This window comes from Sardina pilchardus, chromosome 3 (genome assembly GCF_963854185.1).
Source record: "Sardina pilchardus chromosome 3, fSarPil1.1, whole genome shotgun sequence".
Classification (NCBI taxonomy): Eukaryota; Metazoa; Chordata; class Actinopteri; order Clupeiformes; family Clupeidae; genus Sardina; species Sardina pilchardus.
In genome coordinates this window covers 26,784,558-26,794,557 of record NC_084996.1, presented here as the reverse complement: position 1 = coordinate 26,794,557, position 10,000 = coordinate 26,784,558, and the positions used below count along the sequence as shown (strand labels likewise).

Here is a 10,000-nt window from a genome sequence, read left to right as displayed (position 1 = left end):
TTCGCCATTTAACTCAGAATTTTAAGGGCTTGTTAAATATTAAATGCGGCAGTCTCTGATAATTAGAGTTGAACACCATAAAATGCAGCAGTTTCGCCTCTGTGAACAATCAAACAACTTTCCGTTGCCAGCGTCTTCTGTCTTCTATCCTGCCAATGCCGTGGATGCAATGGTTTTATTTTAATCCCTAAAATTCATTTATTTTAACATTTTGTGTCTAGGATTTAAATGGTAATGCCAAACTCTTTCGACAGCCCCCATGCATTCTATCATTGTTCCATTTGCATTTGGGTAACATTTGGATGCAAATGTGGATGTCCAGGCTTAGCTGTAATGAAACTAGACTGGCATTTCCCAAGACATCTGTGTAAAACTCCTAAATATGTTGCACTCTGTGACCAATTTGTTTGTGCAGTGGTATCTGTGTGTGTGTGTGTGTGTGTGTGTGTGTGTGTGTGTGTGTGTGTGTGTGTGTGTGTGTGTGTGTGTGTGTGTGTGTGTGTTTGTGTGTGTGTCTGTCTCTCTGTCTGTGTGTATTTGTGTGAGAAAGAGAGATAACACGGCATGTGTCTGCATTTACAATATGTGTGTGTTCTTCTATGGGAGTAATAGCAGGAGAGATGGAGAGCGAGGGGGATGATGTTTGTGTCTGTATGAAATAGATGGAGGTGTGTGTGTGTGTGTGTGTGTGTATGTGTCTGTGTGTGTGTGTGTGTGTGTGTGTGTGTGTCTGTGTGTGTGTGTGTGTGTGTGTGTGTGTGTGTGTGTGTGTGTGTGTGTCTGTGTGTAGGCCTGCATGCGTGCCACAAGCTGGTAAGCAATGGTATCCACACGGGGGGCGGCGCGTGAGGAAGCAGAGTAGACTCCCAATCCGTCCGCGTAGACCAGGGGCTCTGGCCTTAAAGGGATAGTTCGGATTTTAAGACACGAAGTTGTATGGGTTCCCTGTCAGCAACGTAGTGCATCAGCACTGACTTACCCCCGACAGCGTCCTGTGAGCCGAGATCCAGCCGGTTTTAGATCGTTTTTGATGCTGAAGAAAGTAGTCCGGCAAGTTTCTGGGGTCACGAAAGTAAAGTGTTTTTCTTCTCAAAACCATATGCGTTCAACAGAGTGATATATTTGCACCACAAAAACGTTGTCCAGGAAAAATTCAAACCTCGTTATCACTTACTTATTTTTCGCGATTCCTATCACTGCGCGCTACTGACAGCTGGACAACGTTTTTGTGGTGCAAATATATCACTCTGTTGAACGCATATGGTTTTGAGAAGAAAAACACTTTACTTTCGTGACCCCAGAAACTTGCTGAAGAAAATAGTCCGGCATCAAAAACGATCAAAAACCGGCTGGATCTCGGCTCACAGGACGCTGTCGGGGGTAAGTCAGTGCTGATGCACTACGTTGCTGACAGGGAACCCATACAACTTCGTGTCTTAAAATCCGAACTATCCCTTTAACACTGTACTGGACTACAGCGCACACACACACACACACACACACACACACACACACACACACACACACACACACTTGATATGGGTAATATGAACCCACCGCAGGAGAGCTAAGGCTTTTTTACCCAATGAGAGCGAGACAGCAGAAGACCCCCTGCGGTGCTAATGGAGGAGACTGTACAGTAGGAGCCTTTTCTCTTTCTCACTCTTTCTCTTTCTCTCTCTCTCTCTCTCTCTCTCTCTCTCTCTCTATCTATCTATCTCAGCAGCCTGGGGAATCAACCAGGGAGTGATTCTTAATGCACGAACCTGGGCTAGAGTGGCTCGGGTTAAACAAACACAAACAGCCATTTTGCCTGACCTCTTCGTGAGAATGGGAATGAGTACTTCCCAGAGGGAGGGGTGGAGAGAGTGTGATATACAGAGAGAGTGAGAGTGAGTGAGAGAGAGAGACAGAGACAGAGACAGAGACAGAGACAGAGACAGAGACAGAGAAAAAGACAGAGATGAACCCCATATTTTACTATATAAAAAGACAAAAGCTTTCAAAGGCATTGACAGTGTTCAGACTCAGTAAGCACAACCTGGCCGTAGAAGGTGGAAGGCGAAAACAGACCTGGCTTCCCAGAGAAGTTTGGTACTTTGGTCGTGCCCTCACTGTAGCCAAACAAACTGCAAGTGACACAGAGCTGCATCTCCAGTGAGTGTTAGTCATTATGCGGACTCTTGATTTGAGTTTGATACAATCACCAGCCATGTTTACTCAGAAATCACAGAACAAACAAATCAAGGGGAGCTAAAATATATCCTGCGTGGGAGAGATTACTGAAACAGAACTAGCAGCAGTGTCAGCATGTCATACGAGAAGAGAGGCCACCCCACTTTATTTTATTATTAATTATTTTATTATTATTATTATTGTTGTTTTTATTATATTATTATTACCTCTATTACTTATTTTACTCCTTTTTATTGCTTTGGAAACATTATACACTGCACAGTCATGCCAGTAAAGCACATTTAGTTTAATTGAATTTAGAGAGGGGGGGGGGGGTAATGTTGAGAGAGAGAGAATGAGAGAATGAGAGAATGAGCAATAGAGGGTGGGGAGGGGGGTGTCATCCAAGAAATGACATGTATTGCCCTCAATTCCTTACATTCAATGATTAAAATGATACCGCACAATGATTCCCGCGCCTCTTTCCACGGAGCAATATTCAAGACGGATATTCCTCCGAAGCGCACTCCGGCAACCTCCCGCCACTGACGGGGGGAAGTCAAACGGCTGCGGGAAGCGAGCGCGGGGCCCTGGCGATGTTTAGTTAAATTAGTGTGCGGGTAACTAATCCTCCCGGTGCCGGCGGCGCTAATACTGCCGATGAGGACCGGGGAAAAGATAACCGTGCCCTGTGGAGATCATTAAAACGCCACCCCGATGAAGCAGGATGACTCACCGTGTCAAAGCCATTAGGCCCCATCATTTCGCCGCGCCGCATTACGCTGCGTTCACTTCAGCTCGGCGCCCGCCGCGCCTCTCTGCTCCGCGCCTTACCTGCGGAAAGAGAGAGAAAGAAAGAGAAAGAAAAAGGAAGACAATGCCCGTCATTAAGGCGAAGAAGGCGCCGCGATTTGCGCCGCGTGTGGAGCATCGATGGCCGCTCGGATCGCTCTCCACTGAAACGTTGTTTTCAGACATGTCCGTGCGCGGTTTCGCTCGCACAGGAACGCTGTCTAGACATTTTGGCCGAGAATAGATGTAGGTGTCGGGCGCAGGTGATGTATGGCACACAACCAGTCTCGTAGCACTGCAAGTACAGTATCATCAAATTCCCATAGAGTAAGACAACCGTGATGGATGTGAAGGATTATGACAGACAGAGGCAGCACTGGCTACCTGGAGGTCATTCTCCTAGACGGACGTGTGTGTGTGTGTGTGTGGGGTGGAAGTGATTTTTTATGTGTGTGTGTGTGGAGGGGAAAAAAATTACCCAGAGTTCCGAGCAGCAAATGAAGCCTCTTGCGCTCTTGTCGGCGCAGTTCCTCTTAAATCTGCGGAGTAAATTATGCTGAACGTGTACTCCACTGAAGTGTGACTAATCACGTGTCATCCCCATGAAGAAAGAAAGAGAGAGAAAGAGAGAGAGAGAGAGAGAGAGACAACTTGACGAGTATGATATGATATCATTGATGAGAGAAGGAGAAAGCGCCTTCAGTTCAGCAGCAGCTTGAAAGTGGCCTGCAGGCAGACTCACAGGGGCAGAGGGAAGGAGGGAGAGAGAGAGAGAGAGCGAAGCAGAGAGCAAAAGAAAGAGAGGGAGGAGAGATGCTGATGACGAGAGAAATACAAAGGGGGTAGAGAGGGAAAAAAGGATAAAAATTCTTTTCTTTATGGTTTTGTTTTTTTTCTCTTTTTCATTGTTAAGGTAGCCTTTTCTTCTCTTTTTCTCTTAGGGTTTGAATGTGTGTGTCTGTGTGCGTGTGTGTGTGTGTGTGTGTGTGCGTGTGTGTGTAAGAGAGAGGGGGAGATCTTGGAGAGTAGATGTGTGTGTGTGAGAGAGAGAGAGAGAGAGCATGGCCTCCCCTCAGTGGAGAGCACAGAATGGCAGAGGACGCTGGAGAAGAAGCCTCTCCTCTCTTCTCCTCTCTTCTCTTCTCCTCTCCTATCCTCTGCTCTGCTCTGCTCTCCTCTCCTCTCCTCTCCTCTCCTCTCCTCTCTTCTCTTCTCTTCTCTTCTCTTCTCTTCTCTTCTCCTCTCCTATCCTCTGCTCTGCTCTGCTCTCCTCTCCTCTCCTCTCCTCTCCTCTCCTCTCCTCTCCTCTCCTCTCTTCTCTTCTCTTCTCTTCTCTTCTCTTCTCTTCTCCTCTCCTATCCTATCCTCTCCGCTCCTCTCCTCTCTTCTCCTCTCCTCTCCTCTCCTCTCCTCTCTTCTCCTCTCCTCTCTTCTCCTCTCCTCTCCTCTCCTCTCCTCTCCTCTCTTCTCTTCTCTTCTCTTCTCTTCTCTTCTCTTCTCTTCTCTTCTCTTCTCTTCTCCTCTCCTATCCTCTCCGCTCCTCTGCTCTCCTCTCCTCTCCTCTCTTCTCTTCTCTTCTCTTCTCTTCTCTTCTCCTCTCCTATCCTCTCCGCTCCTCTCCTCTCTTCTCCTCTCTTAACCTCCCTATCTCTTGCCCAACAAAAGCTGTCACTCCAAAAGCACCCCTCAATAAGCGTTCCTCTCTCTCCGAGGTCTCTGAACTGTGTGTCTGTAGCACCTCTGTCCTCCCTGCTGAGAACTGCAGCAGCACCTCCACCCTCCCCCATCTCAGGGACGGCTGCCCGTGGGCCTCCTCCTCCACCTCCTCTTCCTCCTCCTCCTCCTCCTCCTCCTCCTCCTCCGTCAGCCTCGGCTGCCCTCCCGCCCCCACCATCCTCAGGGGGCAGGCCAAGCGTGGGGACCTGATAAATAAGTCCCCGCTTGAGTTGTTTTCCGAATGCGCACAAAGGTAGCCTTTAATTGAAAACAAGTCTCAGGTGACTCCGATGTATCTTGTGGTATTTTCGTATTTTCGCCCTCTCTCTCTCTCCTCCCTATCGTAGTCCCTTTTATTCACTGCTTCATTCTCTCGCTCTCTCTCGCTAACATATACGCACAGACACACACTCATACACACACACACACACACACTCTCTCTCTCTCTCTCTCTCTCGCTAACATATACACACACAGACACACACACATACACACACACACACACTCTCTCTCTCTCTCTCGCTAACATATACACACACAGACACACACACATACACACACACACACTCTCTCTCGCTCTCTTCTTTCCACTTCCTCCCCCTTGCCCTTTCGCTCTCTCTTTCAGTCAATATCCAGGCTGAGGCCTTCCATTAGGCTGGGTGTGAAACACAAACACCAAGAGGACTAATTGTTTCGAGAAAGTCCCAGAGCTCCTGTAGATAGAGAGACCGGGGGTAGAGGAAGACAGATGGAGGGATAGAAAGAGAGAGGGATAGAGAGAGAGAGAGAGAGAGGGAAAGAGAGAGAGGGAGAGCAGCAGGGCAACGGTCGAGCAAGAAGGCGTCACATCATGATGAAGACGAGTCCTTTGACCCGGGACGCGGTGCGGAAATAAAAAAAGTGGCGTGGCGTGCGTTTTTTTTAAAGGGACACAAACAAATGCCCGCGTTAATTTTCGGATACGGCGATCCGATACCTTAATCGAATCATTTTGAGCCATTGGTCAGCGGCGAAACCTAATTAAGGCGTTTTAATTCCGTTCCACAAAGTATTCCTCGCAGGGCTCGTTTCCAGAGAGTCATTGAGATAATGGCGTGAGTGTGCCCGTTCTATTCCCCCCCCCCTCTTCTTCTTCTTCTTCTGTTTATGCGCTGGACCGCTTGTTTTGGTAATGACGACGGGCCGCTAGGGCACGCCGAGGGCCGGCTAATGAAATGTGTTCTCCCTAATGCGCTGCTCCAGTTGTCCTCTCTCTCAAAAAAAAAAACAAAAGGGGGGGGACGTGGGGGGCGGCTTGGAAACTGCTTCGGAGAGCGCTGGACCCATGCTGATGTCCAGGCAAACTGGCCCGTCGGGGTGCTTGATGGTATGCAAATGGGACGGCCGACTCGCGCTCTTAAGCCGTGATGGATGGCGGGGAGGCCGTCCGGAGCTGCGATGCCGGTTTCTCGACGATGCTTTTAGTCCCGTCGCCATCCATCGTCGTCCGACGCGGCGCGTGAGATGAGACGAGACGACGCTTTTGCCGCAAAAAGGACACGGCAAGGGCAACGCTAGAGTTCTGGAACCTTCCAGAGGAGGTGTTCAGGTTCTTCAAAGTCACCAGAACCCCATATAAACTCTTTACTTTAACTATGAACGCTGGAGAAAGGATCACCTCTCCGTGCTCTATAGTTTTTTTTTCTCCTAATGTGACATTTCGTTTAAATAATTACACTGTCTGAGACTTTGCTAAGCAAACATCGCTCAGCGCTGCCTTTGGCTCGCTGCTGCCGAGGAAGGAAATCCCCCCGTTTTTAATGCAGTTGTCTTTGTCATCCTCTGAGGAGGACTACAGTCCTGGTCCCTCTGTCGGGGAGCGCAGATGTTAGTTCTAGGAGTGGTACTGCTGATTCATTCGCAGACCCGAGGCCGAACCTCCATCCATCCATCCATCTATCCGTCCTTTCGTCTGTCCCCAGCCTTAATCACTTCTGTTTTTCCCCCCTCTTTCTCTCCTCTGTCTGGGTGTTATATTGTGTGATCGCTGCCTTGCTATTATTCTGTCACTCTGTCTCTCTTCTCTTCTCTTCTCTTCTGCTCTCTCTGTTTGTGTTTTCTCCCTCCAGCTGTCTCTCTCTCTCTCGTCTGGCGCTTTCTCTTATTTCTTATTTCCTCTTACATAACCGCACTCTTTATCTTTCCATCACCCCTCTCTCTCTCACACTCACTTTTTCTCTCTCTCTCTAAATCTTTCTTTGCCTCGGTCCATCTCCCTCTCTCACCATTGTCCCATGATGTCTGCGGTGTGTGTTTGGGGCTGGTGTGCGTTTGGTGTGTGTGTGGTGGTTAGAGAATGGGGGCGTATTTGAGTATGGCGGGCTGCGGAGCTGGAAGCCACAGTGGACACAATGGTCCTCCGTCAGCGTGTGGAGATGAATGGTAGCACACGGCTGGCGAGTGACCCTCTGCTGAGGTGAAGGCTGGTGTGTGTGTGTGATGCTTGAGAGTTCTGCATGGAGATGGCTCGCCACGTCTTCCAGGTGAATGATGATGTCCGTGAGTAATTGGTGGGATCTGTTGGAAACCGCCTGTGTGTGTGTGTGTCTGTGTGTGTGTCTGTGCTGAATGACAATGTGGTGACAAGCTAATGGTGTGTGTATGTGTGTGTGTGTGTGTGTGTGTGTGTGTGTGTGTGTGTGTGTGTGTGCGCGCGTGCGCGTGTGCTGAATGGCGATGTGTGGATATGAGCCAGTGATGTGTGCATATGCTGAGTTGCAGTGTGCAGGGTAAACAGGTAGTGTGTGTGCTTGTGGGTGCATATGTGTGTGTGTGTGTGGGGTGATGTACCAGTGGTAGTGGTGTGTGTGTGTGTGTGTGTGTGTGTGAAGTGCGGTGAGTGTTTGATGAATGATAGTGTACGGTTATGAGCCAGTGGTTTGTGTGGTGAATAACAGTGTGTGAAGAAGTGTACAGTGTTTGAATGGAGCTGCACACACACACACACACACACACACACGCACACACACACACACACACACACACACACACACACACACACACACACACACACACACACACACACACACACACACACACACACACACACACACACACACACACACACACACACACACACACACACACCTGCAGTGAGCCATGCTGGGGCTGAGGACTCTGGCGCACAGGCACCCAGAGAGGATTACTCCACAAAACAGGGACAGCTTGACTCACCGGGCTGACTCACACAGTCTCCCATTGCACACATGTGTGAGCTGATTCCTATGATCTGTGTGTGTGTGTGTGTATGTGTGTGTGTGTGTTAGCATGCGTGTGTGTGTGTGTGTTAGCATGCATGCATATGTGTGTACATGCGTATGTGTGTGTATGTGCGTGTGTGTGTGTGTGTGTGTGTGTGTGGTGTGTGTGTGTATGTGTGTGTGCGCGTCCATGTGTGTGTATTTGTGTGTGTGTGTGTGTGTGTGTGTGTGTGGGAGAGAAGCAACATTCTGTTTATACACATGTAAAAACACACCCACACACATTTGCATGTAAAGCACCATCACTGGGTGAACAATAATGCATGATTCTTATCACACACACACACACACACACACACACACACACACACACACACACATTTTAATACCTTTATTTGTGTTCACATTTTACAATGAATTTCATTGAACACAAACAATTTTAGACACCAGCATTGCAAACCCAGTAGCCTATACTGGTCTCAGTTCATGGGTACATAAAACAACGCCTTCTCCATATGTGGCGACTGCCAATTATCACAGAAATTGAGCAGAATTTTGCTAGAGCCTTTGCTCTTGGCTTAGAGAGACCAGCAATCTGCAAACCCCTGACTACTAGTCTGTGGACATTACCTAAGCTTCCAAATGTGACGTTCCACGGCAAAACCAGTCGCTTGTCGCAACAGGCGTTTCTGAGAAAAATGGCCATTTATGTCACTTGTGCTAAAATCGTGGATTTTTTTTGTAAGTGTTTTGAAACAGTGGGAGGTCTACACTGTACGGCCGTGAATACATTTCGCCGAAAAACTGACCTTTTGTAGTCTAAAAACGTGAGTTTGTTGAGGTGAGAAAGTTAGAGGAAGCAGGAAGTTAGAGGCGTCTCGTTTTTGCCGCTCTATTCCCGTATTTACGGTAAATGCACTCATTGACAACCACCAAGCCATCCGCGTGCTGTGTCGTTGATACAAGTACCGTAAATCTTGTAATAGCGGCAACCTTACAAAGCGTTCGTGAGTGTTGAGCCGACGGTTAACTTCAGAGGCAGATTTCTCCGTTTTTCTATTGGCATGACAGGATGAACTCAACTCCTTTGAATGTTTATATTTCAGTAATATGACGTTCAATTCATTAGATATAGGTATCGTTTTGAAGGTTGATTATGCCCCTTCCTGAAAACGTAATAACTTTGATTTTGAAAATTTGGACATTGTGACTGATTTCGCCGTGAAAGGTCACAAATATACACACCAACAGCTTACATTTGTACCCAAGCTGTACAACAATGTCTCTGAGTGGCTGATACTTTAAAAGCTTGGTGAGGTAGGCACCTCTAGACCAGTGGTTCTCAAAGTGGGGTCCGCGGACCCCTGGGGGTCCGTGACGTGTTGCCAGGGGGTCCGTGAAAAAGTTACAATTTAACCCTATGAGCCCGACGGACGCAAAGTGCGTCAAAAAACGCACACATTCTTCTTTGTTACATTGCTCCGTGATTATTAGTCAAAGCGAGATGAGACTTATATTGCACGAAAGAGCAGAACCGGGGCTTTCCAACGAGACTAAACACATGTCTGTACGATCAAGTATGAACATAAAATAAAATCATGAAGTTAAATCAAAGTATATCATATTTACTGTCTATATTGCTCTGCGTTCACCCGCGCATCCAGAACTCTCGCTTGAATTACTCGTGGATCCCGCATCGCACAGACATGACACGCATATCAAATGAAAGAGGAGAAACAGAGCTTTCCATTGATACCAAATACATTGATCATTTGGTTTTATAAAATCAGACGAAGTGACAAACAAATAATAATGTCATATAGCTTCGGCTACCATTAGCCTACTCTCGTTTGATTTACTTTACGTGAAACCGCCATCAGAAATATATGGCACGCATGTCAGATGAAAGAGGAGAGCTAGAGCTATCCACAGATAGCAAATACAACATTCTAGGCCATAAAACAGACGAAGTGATAGCAAAATAATAACTTCATTTAGCTCCACTTACCCCATGTTTTTTGTGGCATAATAGCCTATGTTCATAATCCAACGTTATCATGTGTTTCTCTATGGCAAGT

The 10,000-nt window shown here is 47.6% G+C and overlaps 1 protein-coding gene across 1 annotated transcript in view; it reads left to right on the top strand.

Moving 5' to 3' along the window:
* Positions 1-10,000, top strand: part of LOC134077171 (voltage-dependent calcium channel gamma-3 subunit-like) — a 39,255-nt gene that overhangs the window by 13,131 nt on the left and 16,124 nt on the right. The gene's annotated exons all lie outside the window — the stretch shown is intronic.